The following is a 24,545-nucleotide window of genomic DNA, read 5'->3' on the forward strand; positions in this document are numbered from 1 at the left end:
AAGCCACCACCCGCGCTGTTAAAACCGCATTCCTAATTAGCCTAGCCCCTACAACCGCATTCATCTACTCGGGAGTAGAATCTGTCACCTGCCACTGGGAGTGAAAATTCATTATAAACTTTAAAATCCCCCTGAGCCTAAAAATAGACCAATACTCAATAACATTTCTTCCAATCGCCCTATTTGTAACATGATCAATCCTACAATTCGCCATATGATACATGGCCTCAGAGCCATACGTAACAAAATTTTTCACCTACCTACTGACATTCCTAGTCGCCATACTCCTCCTAACAACCGCAAACAACATATTCCTCCTATTCGTAGGCTGGGAAGGAGTACGAATCATGTCCTTCCTTCTCATCGGCTGATGACAAGGCCGAGCAGATGCCAACACCGCCGCCCTACGAGCCGTAATCTACAACCGAATCGGAGACGTCGGACTGATCCTGAGCATAGCATGACTAGCTTCAACATTCAACACCTGAGAGATCCAACAAGCCGTACACCCCCACCAAACCCCAATCCTCCCCCTCATAGGATTAATCCTCGCAGCCGCAGGAAAATCCGCCCAATTTGGACTCCACCCATGACTGCCCGCAGCAATAGAAGGCCCCACCCCAGTATCAGCCCTACTGCACTCCAGTACCATAGTAGTAGCCGGAATCTTCCTGCTCATCCGCATGCACCCCCTGCTAGCCACCAACCAGACAGCCCTAACTGCCTGCCTATGCCTAGGTGCTCTATCAACCCTATTCGCTGCCACATGCGCCCTAACCCAAAATGACATCAAAAAAATCATTGCTTTCTCAACATCCAGCCAACTAGGACTAATAATAGTCACTATCGGACTAAACCTCCCACAACTAGCCTTCCTACACATCTCAACCCATGCCTTCTTTAAAGCCATACTATTCCTATGCTCAGGGTCTATCATCCACAACCTAAACGGAGAACAAGATATCCGAAAGATAGGAGGCCTACAGAAAATACTCCCAGTCACTACTTCCTGCCTAACCATCGGAAACCTGGCGCTGATAGGAACCCCATTCCTAGCCGGATTCTACTCAAAAGACCTCATCATCGAAAGCTTAAACACATCATACCTAAATACTTGAGCCCTACTCCTAACCCTTATAGCCACAGCATTCACCGCAACCTACAGCATCCGCATAACCATCCTAGTCCAAGCTGGACAAACCCGAATCCCCCCAATAGTATCAATAAACGAAAACAACCCACTAATCACCGCCCCCCTAACCCGACTCGCCCTAGGCAGCATTACAGCAGGAATAATCATTACCTCTTTCATCACACCAACCAAAACCCCCCCAATAACCATACCCCTTATCACCAAAACTGCTGCCATCCTCATAACAATCCTAGGAATCATCCTAGCCCTAGAACTATCGAACATAACACACACCCTCACTCACCCCAAACCAAACCCCCTCATAAACTTCTCCTCTGCATTAGGGTACTTCAACCCCCTAGTACACCGATTCTTCTCCAAAAACCTACTAGAAAAGGGACAAAACATTGCCCTACACTTGATCGACCTCTCCTGACTCAAAAAAATAGGGCCAGAGGGCCTTGCTGAACTACAAGTAGCCGCAAGCAAAGCCGCAACCTCAATACACACAGGGCTAATTAAGGCCTACCTAGGATCCTTCGCCCTCTCCATCCTGGTAATAATCCTAATAACACACAGACTCACTAATGGCCCCTAACATCCGCAAATCCCATCCCCTACTAAAAATAATCAACAACTCCCTAATCGACCTACCCGCCCCCTCCAACATCTCTGCCTGATGAAACTTCGGCTCCCTTCTAGCCATCTGCTTAGCCACACAAATCCTAACAGGCCTGCTACTAGCCATACACTACACCGCAGACACTTCACTCGCCTTCTCCTCAGTAGCTCACACATGCCGAGACGTCCAGTACGGATGGCTCATCCGCAACCTCCACGCCAACGGTGCTTCGCTCTTCTTTATCTGCATCTACTTACACATCGGACGAGGCCTCTACTACGGCTCCTACCTATACAAAGAAACCTGAAACACAGGAGTAATCCTCCTACTCACCCTAATAGCAACTGCCTTCGTAGGGTATGTCCTACCATGAGGACAAATGTCATTCTGAGGGGCCACCGTAATCACCAACCTATTCTCAGCCATCCCGTACATTGGGCAAACTCTAGTAGAATGAGCCTGAGGAGGATTCTCAGTAGACAATCCAACCTTAACCCGATTCTTCGCCATCCACTTCCTACTGCCCTTCCTAATTGCAGGAATCACCCTAGTCCACCTAACCTTCCTACACGAATCAGGCTCAAATAACCCACTAGGAATCGTATCAGACTGCGACAAAATCCCATTCCACCCATACTTCTCCATTAAAGACAGCTTAGGGCTTACCCTAATAATCACCCCTCTAATAGCACTAGCCCTATTTTCACCGAAACTCCTGGTTCTTGGAATCCTAGTTGGGAGTGGTTGGCCACATGAGATGTACAGGATTTTTACCTGTGATTTAGTCTTGACAAGGCTATGTAATTGGTTTACTAACGTCTCATAAGAAAGAAGCATGAGCGGTTAATGCAGTTGGCTTGAAACCCATCCCCAGTGGTGCCAGTGCACTCTCTGAACTCACTGAAGTGCATCCCCAGTGGTGCCAGTGCACTCTCTGCACTCACTGCACTGCATTCCCAGTGGTGCCAGTGCGCTCTCTGGAGTCACAGCACTGCATCTCCAGTGGTGCCAGCGCACTGTCTGGACTCACTGCAGTGCATCCCCAGTGGTGTCAGTGCACTCTCTGGACTCACTGTACTGCATCCCCAGTGGTACCAGTGCACTCACTGGACTGACTGCACTGCATCCCCAGTGGTGCCAGTGTGCTCTCTGGAGTCACAGCACTGCATCCCCAGTGGTGCCAGTGCACTCACTGGACTCACTGCACTGCATCACAGGTGGTGCCAGTGCACTCTCTGGACTCACTGCAGTGAATCCCCGGTGGTGCCAGTGTACTCTCTGCAGTCACTGCACTGCATCCCCAGTGGTGCCAGTGCACTCACTGGACTCACTGGACTGCATCCCCAGTGGTGCCAGTGAACTCTCTGGACTCACTGCACTGCATCCCCAGTGGTGCCAGTGTACTCTCTGGACTCACTGCAGTGCATCCCCAGTGGTGTCAGTGCACTCTCTGGACTCACTGCACTGCATCCTCTGTGCTGCCAGTGCACTCTGTGGACTCACTGCAGTGCATCCCCAGTGGTGCCAGTGCACTCTCTGGACTCAGTGCACTGCATCCCCAGTGGTGCCAGTGCAATCTCTGGACTCACTGTAGTGCATCCCCAGTGGTGCCAGTGCACTCTCTGGACTCACTGCAGTGAATCCCCAGTGGTGCCAGTGCACTCTCTGGACTCACTGTACTGCATCACCAGTGGTGCCAGTGCACTCTCTGGACTCACTGCACTGCATCCCCAGTGGTGCCAGTGCACTCTCTGGACTCACTACACTGCAGCCCCGGTGGTGCCAGAGCACTCTCTGGACTCACTGCACTGCATCCCCAGTGGTGCCAGTGCACTCTCTGGACTCACTGCACTGCATCCCCAGTGGTGTCAGTGCACTCTCTGGACTCACTGCACTGCATCCTCTGTGCTGCCAGTGCACTCTCTGGACTCACTGCACTGCATCCCCAGTGGTGCCAGTGCACTCTCTGGACTCAGTGCACTGCATCCCCAGTGGTGCCAGTGCAATCTCTGGACTCACTGTAGTGCATCCCCAGTGGTGCCAGTGCACTCTCTGGACTCACTGCAGTGCATCCCCAGTGGTGCCAGTGCACTCTCTGGACTCACTGTACTGCATCACCAGTGGTGCCAGTGCACTCTCTGGACTCACTAAACTGCATCCCCAGTGGTGCCAGTGCACTCTCTGGACTCACTGCACTGCAGCCCCGGTGGTGCCAGTGCAATCTCTGGACTCACTGCACAGCATCCCCAGTGGTGCCAGTGCACTCTCTGGACTCACTGCACTGCATCCCCAGTGGTGCCAGTGCACTCTCTGGAGTCACTGAAGTGCATCCCCAGTGGTGCCAGTGCACTCTCTGGACTCACTGCACTGCATGCCCAGTGGTGCCAGTGCACTCTCTGGACTCACTGCACTGCATCCCCAGTGGTGCCAGTGCAATCTCTGGACTCACTGTAGTGCATCCCCAGTGGTGCCAGTGCACTCTCTGGACTCACTGCAGTGCATCCCAAGTGGTGCCAGTGCACTCTCTGGACTCACTGTACTGCATCCCCAGTGGTGCCAGTGCACTCTCTGGACTCACTGCACTGCATCCCCACTGGTGCCAGTGCACTCTCTGGACTCACTGCACTGCAGCCCCAGTGGTGCCAGTGCAATCTGTGGACTCACTGCACTGCATCCCCAGTGGTGCCAGTGCACTCTCTGGAGTCACTGAAGTGCATCCCCAGTGGTGCCAGTGCACTCTCTGGAGTCACTGCACTGCATGCCCAGTGGTACCAGTGCACTCTCTGGAGTCACTGAAGTGCATCCCCAGTGGTGCCAGTGCACTCTCTGGACTCACTGCAGTGCATCCCCAGTGGTGCCAGTGCACTCTCTGGACTCACTGCAGTGCATCCCCAGTGGTGCCAGTGCACTCTCTGGACTCACTGCAGTGCATCCACAGTGGTGCCAGTGCACTCTCTGGACTCACTGCAGTGCATCCCCGTAGGTGCCAGTGCACTCTCTGGACTCACTGCACTGCATCCCCAGTGGTGCCAGTGCACTCTCTGGACTCACTGAAGTGCATTCTCAGTGGTGCCAGTGCACTCTCTGGACTCACTGCACTGCATCCCCAGTGGTGCCAGTACACTCACAGGAATGACTGCACTGCATCCCAGTGGAGCCAGTGCGCTCTCTGGACTCACTGCACTGCATCCCCATTGGTGCCAGTGCATTCTCTGGACTCACCGCACTGCACCCTGAGTGGTGCCAGTGCACTCTCTGGACTCACTGCAGTGCATCCCCAATGGTGCCAAAGCACTCTCTGGACTCCCGGCACCGCATCCCAAGTGGTGCCAGTGCACTCTCTGGGCTCACTGCAGTGCATCCCCAGTGGTGCCAGTGCACTCTCTTGACTCACTGCACTGCATCCCCAGTGGTGCCAGTGTACTCACTGGACTCACTGCACTGCATTCCCCAGTGGTGCTAGTGCACTCTCTGGACTCACTGCAGTGCATCCCCAGTGGTGCCAGTGCACTCTCTGGACTCACTGAAGTGCATTCTCAGTGGTTCCAGTGCACTCTGTGGACTCACTGCACTGCATCCCCAGTGGTGCCAGTGCGCTCTCTGGACTCACTGCAGTGCATCCCCAGTGGTGCCTGTGCACTCTCTGGACTCACTGCACTGCATCCCCAGTGCTGCCAGTGCACTCTCTGGACTCACTGCACTGCATCCCCAGTGGTGCCAGTGCACTCTCTGGACTCACTGCAGTGCATCCCCAGTGGTGCCAGTGCACTCTCTGGACTCACTGCACTGCATCCCCAGTGGTGCCACTGCACTCTCTGGACTCACTGCAGTGCATCCCCAGTGGTGCCAGTGCACTCTCTGGACTCACTGCAGTGCATCTCCACTGCTGCCAGTGCACTCTCTGGACTCACAGCAGTGCATCCCCAGTGGTGCCAGTGCACTCTCTGGACTCACTGCAGTGCATCCCCAGTGGTGCCAGTGCACTCACTGGACTCACTGCACTGCATCCCAAGTTGTACCAGTGCACTCTCTGGACTCACTGCACTGCATCCCCAGTGGTGCCAGTGCACTCTCTGGACTCACTGCACTGCATCCCCAGTGGTGCCAGTGCACTCACTGGACTCACTGTACTGCATTCCCAGTGGTGCTAGTGCACTCTCTGGACTCACTGCAGTGCATCCCCAGTGGTGCCAGTGCACTCTTTGGACTCACTGAAGTGCATTCTCAGTGGTGCCAGTGCACTCTCTGGACTCACTGCACTGCATCCCCAGTGGTGCCAGTGCACTCTCTGGACTCACTGAAGTGCATTCTCAGTGGTGCCAGTGCACTCTCTGGACTCACTGCAGTGCATCCCCAGTGGTGCCAGTACACTCACTGGACTCACTGCACTGCATCCCCAGTGGTGCCAGTGCACTCTCTGGACTCACTGCACTGCATCCCCAGTAGTGCCAGTGCACTCTCTGGACTCACTGCACTGCATCCCCAGTGCTGCCTGTGCACTCTCTGGACTCACTGCACTGCATCCCCAGTGGTGCCAGTGCAATCTCTGGACTCACTGCACTGCATCCCCAGTGGTGCCAGTGCACACTCTGGACTCACTGCACTGCATCCCCAGTGGTGCCAGTGCACTCTCTGGACTCACTGCACTGCAACCCCAGTGTTGCCAGTGCACTCTCTGGACTCACTGCACTGCATCCCCAGTGGTGCCAGTGCACTCTCTGGACTCACTGAACTGCATCCCCAGTGGTGCCAGTGCACTCTCTGGACTCACTGAAGTGCATCCCCAGTGGTGCCAGTGCACTCTCTGGACTCACTGCACTGCATCCCCAGTGGTGCTAGTGCACTCTGTGGACTCACTGCAGTGCATCCCCAGTGGTGCTAGTGCACTCTCTGGACTCACTGCAGTGCATCCCCAGTGGTGCCAGTGCACTCTCTGGACTCACTGCACTGCATCCCCAGTGGTGCCAGTGCACTCTCTGGACTCACTGCAGTGCATCCCCAGTGGTGCCAGTACACTCACTGGACTGACTGCACTGCATCCCCAGTGGTGCCAGTGCACTCTCTGGTCTCACCGCACCGCATCCCCAGTGGTGCCAGTGCACTCTCTGGAGTAACTGCAGTGCATCACCAGTGGTGCCAGTGCACTCTCTGGACTCACTGCACTGCATCCCCAGTGGTGCCAGTGCACTCTCTTGACTCACTGCACTGCATCCCCAGTGGTGCCAGAGCACTCTCTGGACTCACTGCAGTGCATCCCCAGTGGTGCCAGTGCACTCTCTGGACTCACTGCAGTGCATCCCCAGTGGTGCCAGTGCACTCTCTGGACTCACTGCACTGCATCCCCAGTGGTGCCAGTGCACTCTCTGGACTCCCGGCACCGCATCCCCAGTGGTGCCAGTGCACTCTCTGGGCTCACTGCTGTGCATCCCCAGTGGTGCCAGTGCACTCTCTTGACTCACTGCACTGCATCCCCAGTGGTGCCAGTGCACTCACTGGATTCACTGCACTGCATCCCCAGTGGTGCTAGTGCACTCTCTGGACTCACTGCACTGCATCCCCAGTGGTACCAGTGCACTCTCTGGACTCACTGAAGTGCATTCTCAGTGGTGCCAGTGCACTCTCTGGACTCACTGCACCGCATCCCCAGTGGTGCCAGTGCACTCTCTGGACTCCCGGCACCGCATCCCCAGTGGTGCCAGTGCACTCTCTGGGCTCACTGCTGTGCATCCCCAGTGGTGCCAGTGCACTCTCTTGACTCACTGCACTGCATCCCCAGTGGTGCCAGTGCACTCTCTGGACTCACTGCACTGCATCCCCAGTGGTGCCAGTGCACTCTCTGGACTCCTGGCAACACATCCCCGGTGGTGCCAGTGCACTCTCTGGACTCACTGCACTGCATCCCCAGTGGTGCCAGAGCACTCTCTGGACTCACTGCAGTGCATCCCCAGTGGTGCTAGTGCACTCTCTGGACTCACTGCACTGCATCCCCAGTGGTGCCAGTGCACTCTCTGGACTCACTGCACTGCATCCCCAGTGGTGCCAGTGCACTCTCTGGACTCCCGGCACCGCATCCCCAGTGGTGCCAGTGCACTCTCTGGGCTCACTGCAGTGCATCCCCAGTGGTGCCAGTGCACTCTCTTGACTCACTGCACTGCATCCCCATTGGTGCCAGTGTACTCACTGGACTCACTGCACTGCATTCCCCAGTGGTGCTAGTGCACTCTGTGGACTCACTGCAGTGCATCCCCAGTGGTGCCAGTGCACTCTCTGGACTCACTGAAGTGCATTCTCAGTGGTTCCAGTGCAGTCTGTGGACTCACTGCACTGCATCCCCAGTGGTGCCAGTGCACTCTCTGGACTCCCGGCAACACATCCCCGGTGGTGCCAGTGCACTCTCTGGACTCACTGCACTGCATCCCCAGTGGTGCCAGAGCACTCTCTGGACTCACTGCAGTGCATCCCCAGTGGTGCTAGTGCACTCTCTGGACTCACTGCACTGCATCCCCAGTGGTGCCAGTGCACTCTCTGGACTCACTGCACTGCATCCCCAGTGGTGCCAGTGCACTCTCTGGACTCCCGGCACCGCATCCCCAGTGGTGCCAGTGCACTCTCTGGGCTCACTGCAGTGCATCCCCAGTGGTGCCAGTGCACTCTCTTGACTCACTGCACTGCATCCCCATTGGTGCCAGTGTACTCACTGGACTCACTGCACTGCATTCCCCAGTGGTGCTAGTGCACTCTCTGGACTTGTTGTCGACGGAGGGAAGACACAAACGCTCAATATGAGTGTTAAGTATGCTTCAGCTTTAATGGATAGCTCAATTGTCTTTTATCGTGTACAGGATAATTAGCTCATACATATTGCAAAAGCCAAGCTCCTTATTGGTAAGCGTCATCTACTGCCCTATCTGTTAGTTCCGCATTCTTCTATCCGCTAGTTCCCCTTTCTAATCTAACTATAACTCCCAGGGCAGTATGCCCTCTACTATCATTGTTTCTAATTGCCTGGGATTTCTCACAAGAGTTCCCAGACAAGCTGCCTGGGATTTCTCACAAGAGTTCCCAGACAAGCCTTGCGTACGTGCCTTTGCTCTTGTTTTTCTAGACCAGCTGGGTGCGGTAATCCGCCATTTCCTTATCTTGCAGCTGCATGATATCAATGTGATTACGCGCAGCGAGCCAGTCCTCAACAATTCCCCCGTTTTTATTTTGAACCAAAAGCTTTCTATAGATTTTTCTATCAATCACCGCACACACTGCAATAAGCAAGGTACAATAAGCAACAGGGTCAAAAATCTCATGCAGAACTACGATTGTAAAGTAGTGTGCCTACTAGAATCTACATCAGTCAACAAGCCACTAAGCGCTAGGAATGTTGCTTCGCAGCGATACTGCTTCTTACTCGCACAGCACAATCACACAATCACACAATCACGCAGAGAGGCCTCTTGCACTTCTCATTCATACCACAAGACAATATCACTGAAAATAATTTGTGTGCAGCTTCAGGAGGTCCTTGTCTGCTCCCGTGGTGAGCGGCTGAGAGTGGAGACCCCTCCGAGGAAAAAATGCTCGGGGTGCACCTAGGGGCGTCCGTTCCACAGTCGATCCCACAGCCGAGCAGAGCGGCTCCTGGCGCAAGGAAGGATGCTATTATAGTTTGTATAATGACAGCAAAGAGATGCATTGCAATAAGGAGCACGTGTGGCATTGACCCCTTTTTTTTTTTTTTTTTTTTTTTTTTTTTTTTTTTTTTTTTTTCTTTTTCGAGCAATTACACCTTACACATGCTATTACTGTTGCTAGAAAAACCCTACTAGTTAACTGCTCGAGCCTTTTTATTAGGCAACTAAATACTACTCGCGCCGCTACTATAATTAGGACAATTATTAGCAGTAAGCGTAGCCCTTCTTTTATCAGACCCAATATCCAACCCCCCATGTTCCCAAACCAATTTGCAAACAGTCTATCAAGCCAATTATCTTGGACCACTATCTTCTTGGTGTGGTCTCTCAGCCATTTCAGTTGCTCGTGGATTGACTCGCCATGGTCCGAGAGATTAAAACAGCACATTCCTTCGAGCTCTTCACACCCGTGGCCCTGTGCCAGCAGTAGAAAATCAATCGCCGCTCTGTTCTGTAACACAGCGTGTCGCAAGCTGTCCAGGTCCTGGGCCATTTCTGTGAGCATCTGCGTAGTCACATTTAATGTTTTCACCACTGTACTTCAAATCTACATTTTACAAAGTGACCAGCAAGTGTGCCACATTAACTGACCAACCTCTGAGATTTTACCTTTCATACCAGTGTCTTCTTGGGCTCTTTTAATTAAACACGTTTCTCATTCAAGTGAATTGAAATGCTTCAGTTGGTTTTATTCTCAGGAGCCTCATAAAAAACAAAGATATTGCACCCTCTTTGTTCAGTCATTCAATGTTCGTCTCTTTCACAGCAAATAATTACTTCATTGAAGTTAAAACTTCCAAACATAACTTACTAATAGTCTCCAATTTCAGCTCAGATCACTCGTTGAAAATACTCTGCTAAATACAGATAACTTACAATAACTTTAACAGTTAATTGTCCATAACAAACACCATGGTTTTTCTCCAGACCAATGTTCAAATTTTAAGACCACCCTTTAATATTTCTATGTACAGGTGAAAAACAGTCTTCAATTTTCTAGTCTTGTTTTAAATATAAAAGTTGGAAGGGACATTCAAGTTTCAAGTCTCCACACTGAACTTAAAAAAAAAAAAAAATCATGTGGAGGTAAACAAACCAAGTTGTATACTCCAGGAGGTAGAGGCCTTCAATTTGTGTTCATATATACATATGCACAGAATTCAGTGTTCCAACAGAAAAAGAATTAGCCAAAAAGTAATAAAAGTTATTTACTACTGTGACATTTCAAGACTTCCACAGCTTTGCCTAAAGACACAAACACAATTAACATAATTCCCTATGTGCTTTTTTTTTTTTTTTTTTTTTTTTTTTTTTTTTCTTTCCTTTTTTTTTTTTTTCTCTCAACTGTCCAGTGCAGGAAAAAATTCTCACAAAATTTCACAGACCTAAAATGTGCAAGCTAGTTTCTCTCTCTCCCTTTTTTTTTTTTTTTTTTTTTTTTTTTTTTTTTTTTTTCAAATGTCACATTTGCTTGTTTTACAGCCCAACAAGCTAGTTTCCCTAGACTAGCCATAGCATGAGCCACAGCCACTCCAGGCACAAGTGCCGCTGAAAAGAACCTTTCAGCAGGACCCCAGAGTTCGACCTGGTTATCGCAGTCACTCCCCAAAGTTTTTGAGACTGCGTCTCGTCCGTCGTTTCCATTGTTGAGTAATGTTTCGCAATTCTTGACTGTGTAGGTCAGGGGCAAACAAAGTCAAGCGTCCCAAATAGCATGGCCCCCCGTGCGCATTTGCTGGGATTCCCTGCCAGGCTCGATCTCCACAGATCAGGAATATACCAGGTGGTAAGGCCTTAGCAGTTTGCCTTGGCCATGTGCTTGACTTGTTCCCGTATGCCCCCATGGTGGTGTTGGTGGTGTCGTTGTACCCGCAATAGCTGCTATTAGCTTCGAACCCCCTTGTGTGAGAGGTCACATTAGTCCATTGAGTCATATTTTGTTTTCCTTTATTCCACATAAAGCACGTCTGTGTCCAGTTATTACTGGTGTTCCCTACCGCCACTGATCCCAACAAATCCAGTTCCTGGGGATCCCATGGCAAGCTCGTGTTCAGAGCCACTAGCGCCGCCACAACGGCGTCGGAGAGGTTGGACGAAAGATCGAACAAATCAGTACTTGCGGAATATGGTGCTAACAGTTGTTTCAGCTCCTCCTTGTTCCCTATTGGGACCCCGAACAAACAGGTGCGGAAGGGATCAGTCGCTTTGGCAAGAGACAGGCAGAATTGAGCCAATCGAGTTCCCTTCGGTATATGTAGCGGAGGGAACATGGCTGATACCATAATTTGTATCTCCCCAGTAAAGTCCTTATCAATAAGTCCTGTTAACACTAAAGCCCCATTTAATGTCGCCGATGACCTTCCAATCAGAAGTGCTCCAACAGGCTCATTATTAATTTTTACAGGTCCCATAACGCCTGTTTTCACCCCAACAGGCTTATTGTCCATCAAAGTCACATTTACTGCGGTTGCCAAGTCCAATCCCCAGGCTCCCTCTGGTGGCTGGTTGGAGGTGAAAGGATTCGTCTCGGTTGGAGTCTCCGCAGCTGCCGCCGCTGTTGAGGGGAAAGCCGCTTTTTGTGTCATCGCGGGGCGGCGGTTCCCGCTGGTCTTCCCGTTTCCCTGGGTCTTCCGCCGGCAAGCGGTTTCATTATGCGTATCAGATCGGCAAGAGGGACACCACACATTAGCCGTCCCACATTGCCTCTTTATATGACCCGCGATGCCACACCGATAGCAGCGTAGTGCAGGTCTTCTCGACGAGTGAGGTCCTTTTCCACTTTGCAGGGGGGCAAGGGCGGCGAATACCTGCGACTGACTAGCCTGCAGTCCCTGAGTAATACTTTCCCCTACCTTTCGAATAGCGTCAACCAATAGCGCTTGCGAGCCTATCGGTATCCGCGACAATCGATCAAGAGCCTCTTCTATAGTCCAGGTACTGGGCAGCGTATTTAGAACATTTCGAGAGGTTTGATTACAATTTTGAAGGGCGCATTGTTTAAGAATAGGGCCTTTGAGATATTCGGGTAACCCAGCTACCTGTATAGCTGCGGCAACCCTATCAATAAATGTTCCAAACGCTTCGTCTCGCCCTTGCTTGATGGACATATAGGAGGGCATTCCTCCAGGCTCCCTAATTTGGTCCAGTGCTCTCCTAGCTAGCGTCATGGTCGCTTTTGCCTTATCCGGCCCCATTAGGGCCTGGGCCTCCAAGCGATTGTATGCACCGACCCCCAAAAGCTCCTCCAGCGTGACCCCGTATAATGGATCTCCGGGCTGACGCTGCACCGCGACTGCCTCCTGACAAGCTGAATGCCAATGGGCATTAAACAGCAGGATCTGATGCTGCGTCAGTATTAGTTTCATGATATTACGAATATCGCCGGGGAGCAACACGTTAGTGGACCACAGATAGTCTAACATCTGTTTCGTTGGCTCCCCACGTATTCCTGACTCATTTACCGTGGCACGCAATTGGGTCAGTATTTTCCAGTCCAGATTTGTCATAGTAACAGTTATCTGGCCCTGGGCGTCTGGTGGAGAGTACACCACGGGGAAGGCGCCTACAAGCTCTGTCGCTGCCCCCACATCACCTTCACGTAACGCCTCCCCTGCTATTTTCGCCCAGAGTCCTGCTCTCTCCGACCCCCCTGATTCGAGTCGCATATCTTTCAAAAATGGATTCTTATTTCTCCCCTCGCCTGCCGCCTCTCCCTCGGGAGTTTCCAGGGGTAGAGGAGGTGCACTGGGTCGTGCCCCCTCTCCCCATCCCCCGGGTGCCTTCATGGTGAATTGTTGGACCGACGGAGGGAGGGGGTACGGATTGGCCTCTTCATCCGCCCTCAACGTTTTGCCCAGCCGCTCTGTTGCAGCGGCTGCTACTTTCTGTTCTACCCGATGTATTGTTAAAGCATTCGTAACAGCCCGCCACGGTTTTGCCAGCTTCTTAGCCGTCTTATTCTCACTAATCATTTCCTCAAACAATATATCACCAAACTTACGCCACTCATCCTCCTCAAACAATGTGTCAGGGTTAATAAAGCAGCCCTTCGCCACCCCATAGGCCACTAACCCCTGTAATTCTTTATGACAATCTATATCTGGCGTCTTACGCTTTTCTAAAAAGCACTTAAGTAAATTAATTGCCGCTTGTTTCTCCATGCTTACTCACGGTGCCGTTGCCCCCGTGCAAAGCGTGTCTTACGCTTTTCTAAAAAGCACTTAAGTAAATCTATTGCCGCTTGTTTCTCCATGCTTACTCACGGTGCCGTTGCCCCCGTACAAAGCTTCCGTTCGCGGCGTTCCGGCGGGACCCGCTATGGGTTCGTCCCGGGCGCTCTTCCCGAGTCGTCTTCTGCTCGCCCCAATCTTATGTTCCGCGGATTCCGGGTTACGTAGTCAGAACCGGCTTTCCCCTTGTACTCCGTCGCCTAATACCGGCTTACTCGTTTCGGGTCCTCGTCCAGCAAGGGTCCCTGTTCGGGCGCCATTTGTTGTCGACGGAGGGAAGACACAAACGCTCAATATGAGTGTTAAGTATGCTTCAGCTTTAATGGATAGCTCAATTGTCTTTTATCGTGTACAGGATAATTAGCTCATACATATTGCAAAAGCCAAGCTCCTTATTGGTAAGCGTCATCTACTGCCCTATCTGTTAGTTCCGCATTCTTCTATCCGCTAGTTCCCCTTTCTAATCTAACTATAACTCCCAGGGCAGTATGCCCTCTACTATCATTGTTTCTAATTGCCTGGGATTTCTCACAAGAGTTCCCAGACAAGCTGCCTGGGATTTCTCACAAGAGTTCCCAGACAAGCCTTGCGTACGTGCCTTTGCTCTTGTTTTTCTAGACCAGCTGGGTGCGGTAATCCGCCATTTCCTTATCTTGCAGCTGCATGATATCAATGTGATTACGCGCAGCGAGCCAGTCCTCAACATGGACTCACTGCAGTGCATCCCCAGTGGTGCCAGTGCACTCTCTGGACTCACTGAAGTGCATTCTCAGTGGTTCCAGTGCACTCTGTGGACTCACTGCAGTGCATCCCCAGTGGTGCCAGTGCGCTCTCTGGACTCACTGCAGTGCATCCCCAGTGGTGCCAGTGCACTCTCTCGAGTCACTGCACTGCATCCCCAGTGCTGCCAGTGCACTCTCTGGACTCACTGCACTGCATCCCCAGTGGTGCCAGTGCACTCTCTGGACTCACAGCAGTGCATCCCCAGTGGTGCCAGTGCACTCTCTGGACTCACTGCACTGCATCCCCAGTGGTGCCACTGCACTCTCTGGACTCACTGCAGTGCATCCCCAGTGGTGCCAGTGCACTCTCTGGACTCACTGCAGTGCATCTCCACTGCTGCCAGTGCACTCTCTGGACTCACAGCAGTGCATCCCCAGTGGTGCCAGTGCACTCTCTGGACTCACTGCACTGCATCCCCAGTGGTGCCAATGCACTCTCTGGACTCACTGCACTGCATCCCCAGTGGTGCCAGTGCACTCTCTGGACTCACTGCACTGCATCCCAAGTGGTGCCAGTGCACTCTCTGGACTCACTGCAGTGCATCCCCAGTGGTGCCAGTGCACTCTCTCGAATCACTGCACTACATCCCCAGTGGTGCCAGTGCGCTCACTGGACTCACTGTACTGCATCATCAGTGGTGCCAGTGCACTCTCTGGAGTGACTGCAGTGCATCCCCAGTGGTGCCAGTGCACTCTCTGGACTCACTGTACTGCATTCCCAGTGGTGCTAGTGCACTCTCTGGACTCACTGCAGTGCATCCCCAGTGGTGCCAGTGCACTCTTTGGACTCACTGAAGTGCATTCTCAGTGGTGCCAGTGCACTCTCTGGACTCACTGCACTGCATCCCCAGTGGTGGCAGTGCACTCTCTGGACTCACTGAAGTGCATTCTCAGTGGTGCCAGTGCACTCTCTGGACTCACTGCACTGCATCCCCAGTGGTGCCAGTACACTCACTGGACTCACTGCACTGCATCCCCAGTGGTGCCAGTGCACTCTCTGGACTCACTGCACTGCATCCCCAGTGGTGCCAGTGCACTCTCTGGACTCACTGCAGTGCATCCCCAGTGGTGCCAGTGCAATCTCTGGACTCACTGCACTGCATCCCCAGTGGTGCCAGTGCAATCTCTGGACTCACTGCACTGCATCCCCAGTGGTGCCAGTGCACACTCTGGACTCACTGCACTGCATCCCCAGTGGTGCCAGTTCACTCTCTGGACTCACTGCACTGCAACCCCAGTGTTGCCAGTGCACTCTCTGGACTCACTGCACTGCATCCCCAGTATTGCCAGTGCACTCTCTGGACTCACTGCACTGCATCCCCAGTGGTGCCAGTGCACTCTCTGGACTCACTTCAGTGCATCCCCAGTGGTGCCAGAGCACTCTCTGGACTCACTGCACTGCATCCCCAGTGGTGCCAGTGCACTCTCTGGACTCACTGCACTGCAGCCCCAGTGGTGCCAGTGCACTCTCTGGACTCACTGCACTGCATCCCCAGTATTGCCAGTGCACTCTCTGGACTCACTGCACTGCATCCCCAGTGCTGCCAGTGCACTCTCTGGACTCACTGCACTGCATCCCCAGTGGTGCCACTGCACTCTCTGGACTCACTGAACTGCATGTCCAGTGCTGCCAGTGCACTCTCTGGACTCACTGCACTGCATCCCCAGTGGTGCCAATGCACTCACTGGACTCACTGCAGTGCATTCCCTCTGGTGCCAGTGCACTCTCTGGACTCACTGCACTGCATCCCCAGTGGTGCCAGTGCACTCTCTGGACTCACTGCAGTGCATCCCCAGTGGTGCCAGTGCACTCTCTGGACTCACTGCAGTGCATCACCAGTGGTGCCAGTGCACTCTCTGGACTCACTGCAGTGCATCCCCAGTGGTGCCAGTGCACTCTCTGGACTCACTGCACTGCATCCCCAGTGGTGCCAGTGCACTCTCTGGACTCACTGCACTGCATCCCCAGTGGTGCCAGAGCACTCTCTGGACTCACTGCACTGCATCCTCTGTGCTGCCAGTGCACTCTCTGGACTCACTGCACTGCATCCCCAGTGGTGCCAATGCACTCTCTGGACTCACTGTACTGCATCCCCAGTGGAGCGCGTGCACTCTCTGGACTCACTGAAGTGCATCCCCAGTGGTGCCAGTGCACTCTCTGGACTCACTGCACTGCATCCCCAGTGGTGCTAGTGCACTCTGTGGACTCACTGCAGTGCATCCCCAGTGGTGCCAGTGCACTCTCTGGACTCACTGAAGGGCATCCTCAGTGGTGGCAGTGCACTCTCTGGACTCACTGCAGTGCATCCCCAATGGTGCCAGTACACTCTCTGGACTCACTGCACTGCATCCCCAGTGGTGCCAGTGCACTCTCTGGACTCACTGCACTGCATCCCCAGTGGTGCCAGTGCACTCTCTGGACTCACTGCACTGCATCCCCAGTGGTGCCAGAGCACTCTCTGGACTCACTGCAGTGCATCCCCAGTGGTGCCAGTGCACTCTCTGGACTCACTGCACTGCATCCCCAGTGGTGACAGTGCACTCTCTGGACTCACTGCAGTGCATCCCCAGTGGTGCCAGTGCACTCTCTGGACTCACTGCAGTGCATCCCCAGTGGTGCCACTGCACTCTCTGGACTCACTGCAGTGCATCCCCAGTGGTGCCAGTGCACTCTCTGGACTCCCGGTACCGCATCCCCAGTGGTGCCAGTGCACTCTCTGGACTCACTGCAGTGCATCCCCTTGGTGCCAGTGTGTTGAGGACTGGCTCGCTGCGCGTGGTCACATTGATCTCGTGCAGCTGCAGGGTGGGGAGGTGGCGGATTGCCGCACCCAGCTGGTCTAGAGGAGCAAGAGCAAAGGCACGTACGCAAGGCTTGTCCGGGAACTCTTGCGAGAAATCCCAGGCAGTTAGAACCAATGACAGTAGAGGGCATACTGCCCTTGGAGTTATAGTTAGACTAGAAAAGGGAACTAGCGGCTAAAAGAATGCGGAACTAACCGGTAGGGCAGGAGATTACGCTAACCAATAAGGAGCTTGGCTTTTGCAATATGTATGAGCTAATTATCCTGTACACGATAAAAGAAAATTGAGCTATCCATTAAAGCTGAAGCATACTTAACACTCATATTGAGCGTTTGTGTCTTCCCTCCGTCGACAACACCAGTGCACTCTCTGGACTCACTGCACTGCATCCCCAGTGGTGCCAGTGCACTCTCTGGACTCACTGCACTGCATCCCCAGTGGTGCCAGCGCACTCTCTGGACTCACTGCACTGCATCCCCAGTGGTGCCAGTGCACTCTCTGGACTCACTGCAGTGCATCCCCAGTGGTGCCAGTGCACTCTCTGGACTCACTGCACTGCATCCCCAGTGGTACCAGTGCACTCTGTGGACTCACTGCAGTGCATCCCCAGTGGTGCCAGTGCACTCTCTGGACTCACTGCACTGCATCCCCAGTGGTGCCAATGCACTCTCTGGACTCACTGCACTGCATCCCCAGTGGTGCCAGTGCACTCTCTGGACTCACTGAAGTGCATCCCCAGTGGTGCCAGTGCACTCTCTGGACTCACTGCACTGCATCCCCACTGGTGCCAGTGCACTCTCTGGACTCACTGCACTGCATCCCCAGTGGTGCCAGTGCACTCTCTGGACTCACTGCACTGCATCTCCAATGGTGCCAGTGCACTCTCTGGACTCACTGCACTGCATCCCCAGTGGTGCCAATGCACTCTCTGGACTCACTGCTGTGAATCCCCAGTGGTGCCAGTACACTCACTGGACTGACTGAAGTGCATTCCCAGTGGTGACATTGAAGTCTTTGGACTCACTGCACTCCATCCCCACTGGTGCCTTTGCACTCCCTGGACTCACTGCACTGCTCCAGCCGCGGCAGCCGCTCCAGCCGCGGTAGCCCTCCAGCCGTGGCAGCCGCTCCACTCGGTAGCGGCTGGAGCGGCTGCCGCGGCTGGAGCGGCTGGAGCGGCTGCCGCGGCTGGAGCGGCTGCCGCGGATGGAGAGGCTGGCGCGGCTGGAGGGGCTGGAGCGGCTGCCGCGGCTGGAGCGGCTGGAGCGGCTGCCGCGGCTGGAGCGTCTGCCGCGGCTGGAGGGGCTACCGCGGGGTTGACTCGGCTGGAGCGGATGCCGAGGCTGGAACGGCACTCTCTGGACTCACTGAAATGCATTCTCAGTGGTGCCAGTGCACTCTCTGGACTCACTGCTCTGCATCCCCAGTGGTGCTAGTGCACTCTCTGGACTCACTGCAGTGCATCCCCAGTGGTGCCATTGCACTCTCTGGACTCACTGCACCGCATTCCCACTGGTGCCAGTGCGCTCTCTGGACTCACTGCACTGCATCCCCAGTGGTGCCAGTGCGCTCTCAGGACTCACTGCAGGGCATCCCCAGTGGTGCCAGTGCACTCTCTGGACTCACTGCACTGCATCCCCAGTCCTGCCAGTGCACTCTCTTGACTCACTGCAGTGCATCCCCAGTGGTGCCAGTACACTCACTGGACTGACTGAAGTGCATCCCCAGTGGTGTCAGTGCACTCACTGGAGTCACTGCACTGCATCCCCAGTGGTGCAAGTGCACTCCCTGGACTCACTGCACTGCATTCCCAGTGGTGACAGTGAAGTCTTTGGACTCACTGCACTCCATCCCCACTGGTGCCTTTGCACTCCCTGGACTCACTGCACTGCTCCAGCCGCGGCAGCCGCTCCAGCCGCGGTAGCCCTCCAGCCGTGGCAGCCGCTCCACTCGGTAGCGGCTGGAGCGGCTGCCGCGGTTGGAGCGGCTGGAGCGGCTGCCGCGGCTGGAGCGGCTGCCGCGGATGGAGAGGCTGGCGAGGCTGGAGGGGCTGGAGCGGCTGCCGCGGCTGGAGCGGCTGGAGCGGCTGCCGCGGCTGGAGCGTCTGCCGCGGCTGGAGGGCCTACCGCGGGGTTGACTCGGCTGGAGCGGATACCGAGGCTGGAACGGCACTCTCTGGACTCACTGAAATGCATTCTCAGTGGTGCCAGTGCACTCTCTGGACTCACTGCTCTGCATCCCCAGTGGTGCTAGTGCACTCTGGACTCACTGCAGTGCATCCCCAGTGGTGCCAGTGCACTCTCTGGACTCACTGCACCGCATTCCCACTGGTGTCAGTGCACTCTGTGGACTCACTGCACTGCATCCCCAGTGGTGTCAGTGCACTCTCTGGACTCCCGGCACCGTATCCCCAGTGGTGCCAGTGCATTCGCTGGACTCACGGCACTGCATCCACAGTGGTGCCAGTGCACTCTCTGGACTCACTGAAGTGCATTCTCAGTGGAGCCAGTGCACTCTCTGGACTCACTGCACTGCATCCCCAGTGGTGCCAGTGCACTCTCTGGACTCACTGCAGTGCATCCCCAGTGGTGCCAGTACACTCACTGGACTCACTGCACTGCATCCCCAGTGGTGCCAGTGCAGTCTCTGCACTCACTGAAGTGCATCTCCAGTGGTGCCAGAGCACTCTCTGGACTCACTGCAGTGCATCCCAGTGGTGCCAGTGCACTCTCTGGACACTCTGCACTGCATCCCCACTGGTGCCAGTGCACTCTCTGGACTCACTGCACTGCATCCCCAGTGGTGCCAGTGCACTCTCTGGACTCACTGCACTGCATCTCCAATGGTGCCAGTGCACTCTCTGGACTCACTGCACTGCATCCCCAGTGGTGCCAATGCACTCTCTGGACTCACTGCTGTGCATCCCCAGTGGTGCCAGTACACTCACTGGACTGACTGAAGTGCATTCCCAGTGGTGACATTGAAGTCTTTGGACTCACTGCACTCCATCCCCACTGGTGCCTTTGCACTCCCTGGACTCACTGCACTGCTCCAGCCGCGGCAGCCGCTCCAGCCGCGGTAGCCCTCCAGCCGTGGCAGCCGCTCCACTCGGTAGCGGCTGGAGCGGCTGCCGCGGCTGGAGCGGCTGGAGCGGCTGCCGCGGCTGGAGCGGCTGCCGCGGATGGAGAGGCTGGCGCGGCTGGAGGGGCTGGAGCGGCTGCCGCGGCTGGAGCGGCTGGAGCGGCTGCCGCGGCTGGAGCGTCTGCCGCGGCTGGAGGGGCTACCGCGGGGTTGACTCGGCTGGAGCGGATGCCGAGGCTGGAACGGCACTCTCTGGACTCACTGAAATGCATTCTCAGTGGTGCCAGTGCACTCTCTGGACTCACTGCTCTGCATCCCCAGTGGTGCTAGTGCACTCTCTGGACTCACTGCAGTGCATCCCCAGTGGTGCCATTGCACTCTCTGGACTCACTGCACCGCATTCCCACTGGTGCCAGTGCGCTCTCTGGACTCACTGCACTGCATCCCCAGTGGTGCCAGTGCGCTCTCAGGACTCACTGCAGGGCATCCCCAGTGGTGCCAGTGCACTCTCTGGACTCACTGCACTGCATCCCCAGTCCTGCCAGTGCACTCTCTTGACTCACTGCAGTGCATCCCCAGTGGTGCCAGTACACTCACTGGACTGACTGAAGTGCATCCCCAGTGGTGTCAGTGCACTCACTGGAGTCACTGCACTGCATCCCCAGTGGTGCAAGTGCACTCCCTGGACTCACTGCACTGCATTCCCAGTGGTGACAGTGAAGTCTTTGGACTCACTGCACTCCATCCCCACTGGTGCCTTTGCACTCCCTGGACTCACTGCACTGCTCCAGCCGCGGCAGCCGCTCCAGCCGCGGTAGCCCTCCAGCGGTGGCAGCCGCTCCACTCGGTAGCGGCTGGAGCGGCTGCCGCGGTTGGAGCGGCTGGAGCGGCTGCCGCGGCTGGAGCGGCTGCCGCGGATGGAGAGGCTGGCGAGGCTGGAGGGGCTGGAGCGGCTGCCGCGGCTGGAGCGGCTGGAGCGGCTGCCGCGGCTGGAGCGTCTGCCGCGGCTGGAGGGCCTACCGCGGGGTTGACTCGGCTGGAGCGGATACCGAGGCTGGAACGGCACTCTCTGGACTCACTGAAATGCATTCTCAGTGGTGCCAGTGCACTCTCTGGACTCACTGCTCTGCATCCCCAGTGGTGCTAGTGCACTCTGGACTCACTGCAGTGCATCCCCAGTGGTGCCAGTGCACTCTCTGGACTCACTGCACCGCATTCCCACTGGTGTCAGTGCACTCTGTGGACTCACTGCACTGCATCCCCAGTGGTGTCAGTGCACTCTCTGGACTCCCGGCACCGTATCCCCAGTGGTGCCAGTGCATTCGCTGGACTCACGGCACTGCATCCACAGTGGTGCCAGTGCACTCTCTGGACTCACTGAAGTGCATTCTCAGTGGAGCCAGTGCACTCTCTGGACTCACTGCACTGCATCCCCAGTGGTGCCAGTGCACTCTCTGGACTCACTGCAGTGCATCCCCAGTGGTGCCAGTGCACTCTCTGGACTCACTGAAGGGCATTCTCAGTGGTGCCAGTGCACTCTCTGGACTCACTGCAGTGCATCCCCAGTGGTGCCAGTACACTCACTGGACTGACTGCACTGCATCCCCAGTGGTGCCAGTGCACTCTCTGGACTCACCGCACCGCATCCCCAGTGGTGCCAGTGCACTCTCTGGAGTAACTGCAGTGCATCACCAGTGGTGCCAGTGCACTCTCTGGACTCACTGCACTGCATCCCAGTGGTGCCAGTGCACTCTCTGGACTCACTGCACTGCATCCCCAGTGGTGCCAGAGAACTCTCTGGACTCACTGCACTGCATCCCCAGTGGTGCCAGTGCACTCTCTGGACTCACTGCACTGCATCCCCAGTGGTGCCAGTGCACTCTCTGGACTCCCGGCAACGCATCCCCAGTGGTGCCAGTGCACTCTCTGGGCTCACTGCAGTGCATCCCCAGTGGTGCCAGTGCACTCTCTTGACTCACTGCACTGCATCCCCAGTGGTGCCAGTGCACTCACTGGATTCACTGCACTGCATTCCCAGTGGTGCTAGTTCACTCTCTGGACTCACTGCAGTGCATCCCCAGTGGTGCCAGTGCACTCTCTGGACTCACTGAAGTGCATTCTCAGTGGTGCCAGTGCACTCTGTGGACTCACTGCAGTGCATCCCCAGTGGTGCCAGTGCGCTCTCTGGACTCACTGCAGTGCATCCCCAGTGGTGCCAGTGCACTCTCTGGACTCACTGCAGTGCATCCCCACTGGTGCCAGTGCACTCACTGGATTCACTGCACTACATTCCCAGTGGTGCTAGTTCACTCTCTGGACTCACTGCAGTGCATCCCCAGTGGTGCTAGTGCACTCTTTGGACTCACTGAAGTGCATTCTCAGTGGTGACAGTGCACTCTCTGGACTCACTGCAGTGCATCCCCAGTGGTGCCAGTACACTCTCTGGACTCACTGCACTGCATCCCCAGTGGTGCTAGTGCACTCTGTGGACTCAATGCAGTGCATCCCCAGTGGTGCCAGTGCACTCTCTGGACTCACTGAAGGGCATTCTCAGTGGTGCCAGTGCACTCTCTGGACTCACTGCAGTGCATCACCAGTGGTGCCAGTGCACTCTCTGGACTCACTGCACCGCATCCCCAGTGGTGCCAGTGCACTCTCTGGAGTAACTGCAGTGCATCACCAGTGGTGCCAGTGCACTCTCTGGACTCACTGCAGTGCATCCCCAGTGGTGCCAGTGCACTCTCTGGACTCACTGCACTGCATCCCCAGTGGTGCCAGAGTACTCTCTGGACTCACTGCACTGCATCCCCAGTGCTGCCTGTGCACTCTCTGGACTCACTGCACTGCATCCCCAGTGGTGCCACTGCACTCTCTGGACTCACTGCACTGCATCCCCAGTGGTGCCAGTGCACTCCCTGCACTCACTGCACTGCATCCCCAGTGGTGCCAGTGCACTCACTGGACTCACTGCAGTGCATTCCCTCTGGTGCCAGTGCACTCTCTGGACTCACTGCAGTGCATCCCCAGTGGTGCCAGTGCACTCTCTTGACTCACTGCAGTGCATCGCCAGTGGTGCCAGTGCACTCTCTGGACTCACTGCACTGCATCCCCAGTGGTGCCAGTGCACTCTCTGGACTCACTGAAGTGCATCCCCCGTGGTGCCAGTGCGATCTCTGGACTCACTGCACTGCATTCCCAGTGGTGCCAGTGCACACTCTGGACTCACTGCACTGCATACCCAGTGGTGCCAGAGCACTCTCTGGACTCACTGCACTGCATCCCCAGTGGAGCCAGTGCACTCTCTGGACTCACTGCACTGCATCCCCAGTGGTGCCAGTGCACTCTGTGGACTCACTGCAGTGCATCCCCAGTGGAGCCCGTGCACTCTCTGGACTCACTGAAGTGCATCCCCAGTGGTGCCAGTGCACTCTCTGGACTCACTGCACTGCATCCCCAGTGGTGCCAGTGCACTCTCTGGACTCACTGCAGTGCATCCCCAGTGGTGCCAGTGCACTCTCTGGACTCACTGAAGTTCATTCTCAGTGGTGCCAGTGCACTCTCTGGACTCACTGCAGTGCATCCCCAGTGGTGCCAGTACACTCACTGGACTGACTGCACTGCATCCCCAGTGGTGCTAGTGCAGTCTCTGCACTCACTGCACTGCATCGCCAGTGGTGCCAGAGCACTCTCTGGACTCACTGCAGTGCATCCCCAGTGGTGCCAGTGCACTCTCTGGACTCACTGTACTGCATCCCCAGTGGTGCCAGTGCACTCTGTGGACTCACTGCTGTGCATCCCCATTGGTGCCAGTGCACTCTCTGGACTCACTGCACTGCATCCCCAGTGGTGCCAGTGCACTCTCTGGACTCACTGCACTGCATCCCCAGTGGTGCAAGTGCACTCTCTGGACTCACTGCAGTGCATCCCAAGTGGTGCCAATGCACTCTCTGGACTCACTGCAGTGCATCCCCAGTGGTGCCAGTACACTCACTGGACTTACTGCACTGCATCCCCAGTGGTGCCAGTGCAGTCTCTGCACTCACTGAAGTGCATCCCCAGTGGTGCCAGTGAACTCTCTGGACTCACTGCAGTGCGTCCCCAGTGGTGCCAGTGCACTCTCTGGACTCACTGCACTGCATCCCCAGTGGTGCCAGTGCACTCTCTGGAGTAACTGCACTGCATCCCCAGTGGTGCCAGTGCACTTTCTGG

Source organism: Anser brachyrhynchus (genome assembly GCF_964034855.1).
Source record: "Anser brachyrhynchus genome assembly, chromosome: 22".
Classification (NCBI taxonomy): domain Eukaryota; kingdom Metazoa; phylum Chordata; class Aves; order Anseriformes; family Anatidae; genus Anser; species Anser brachyrhynchus.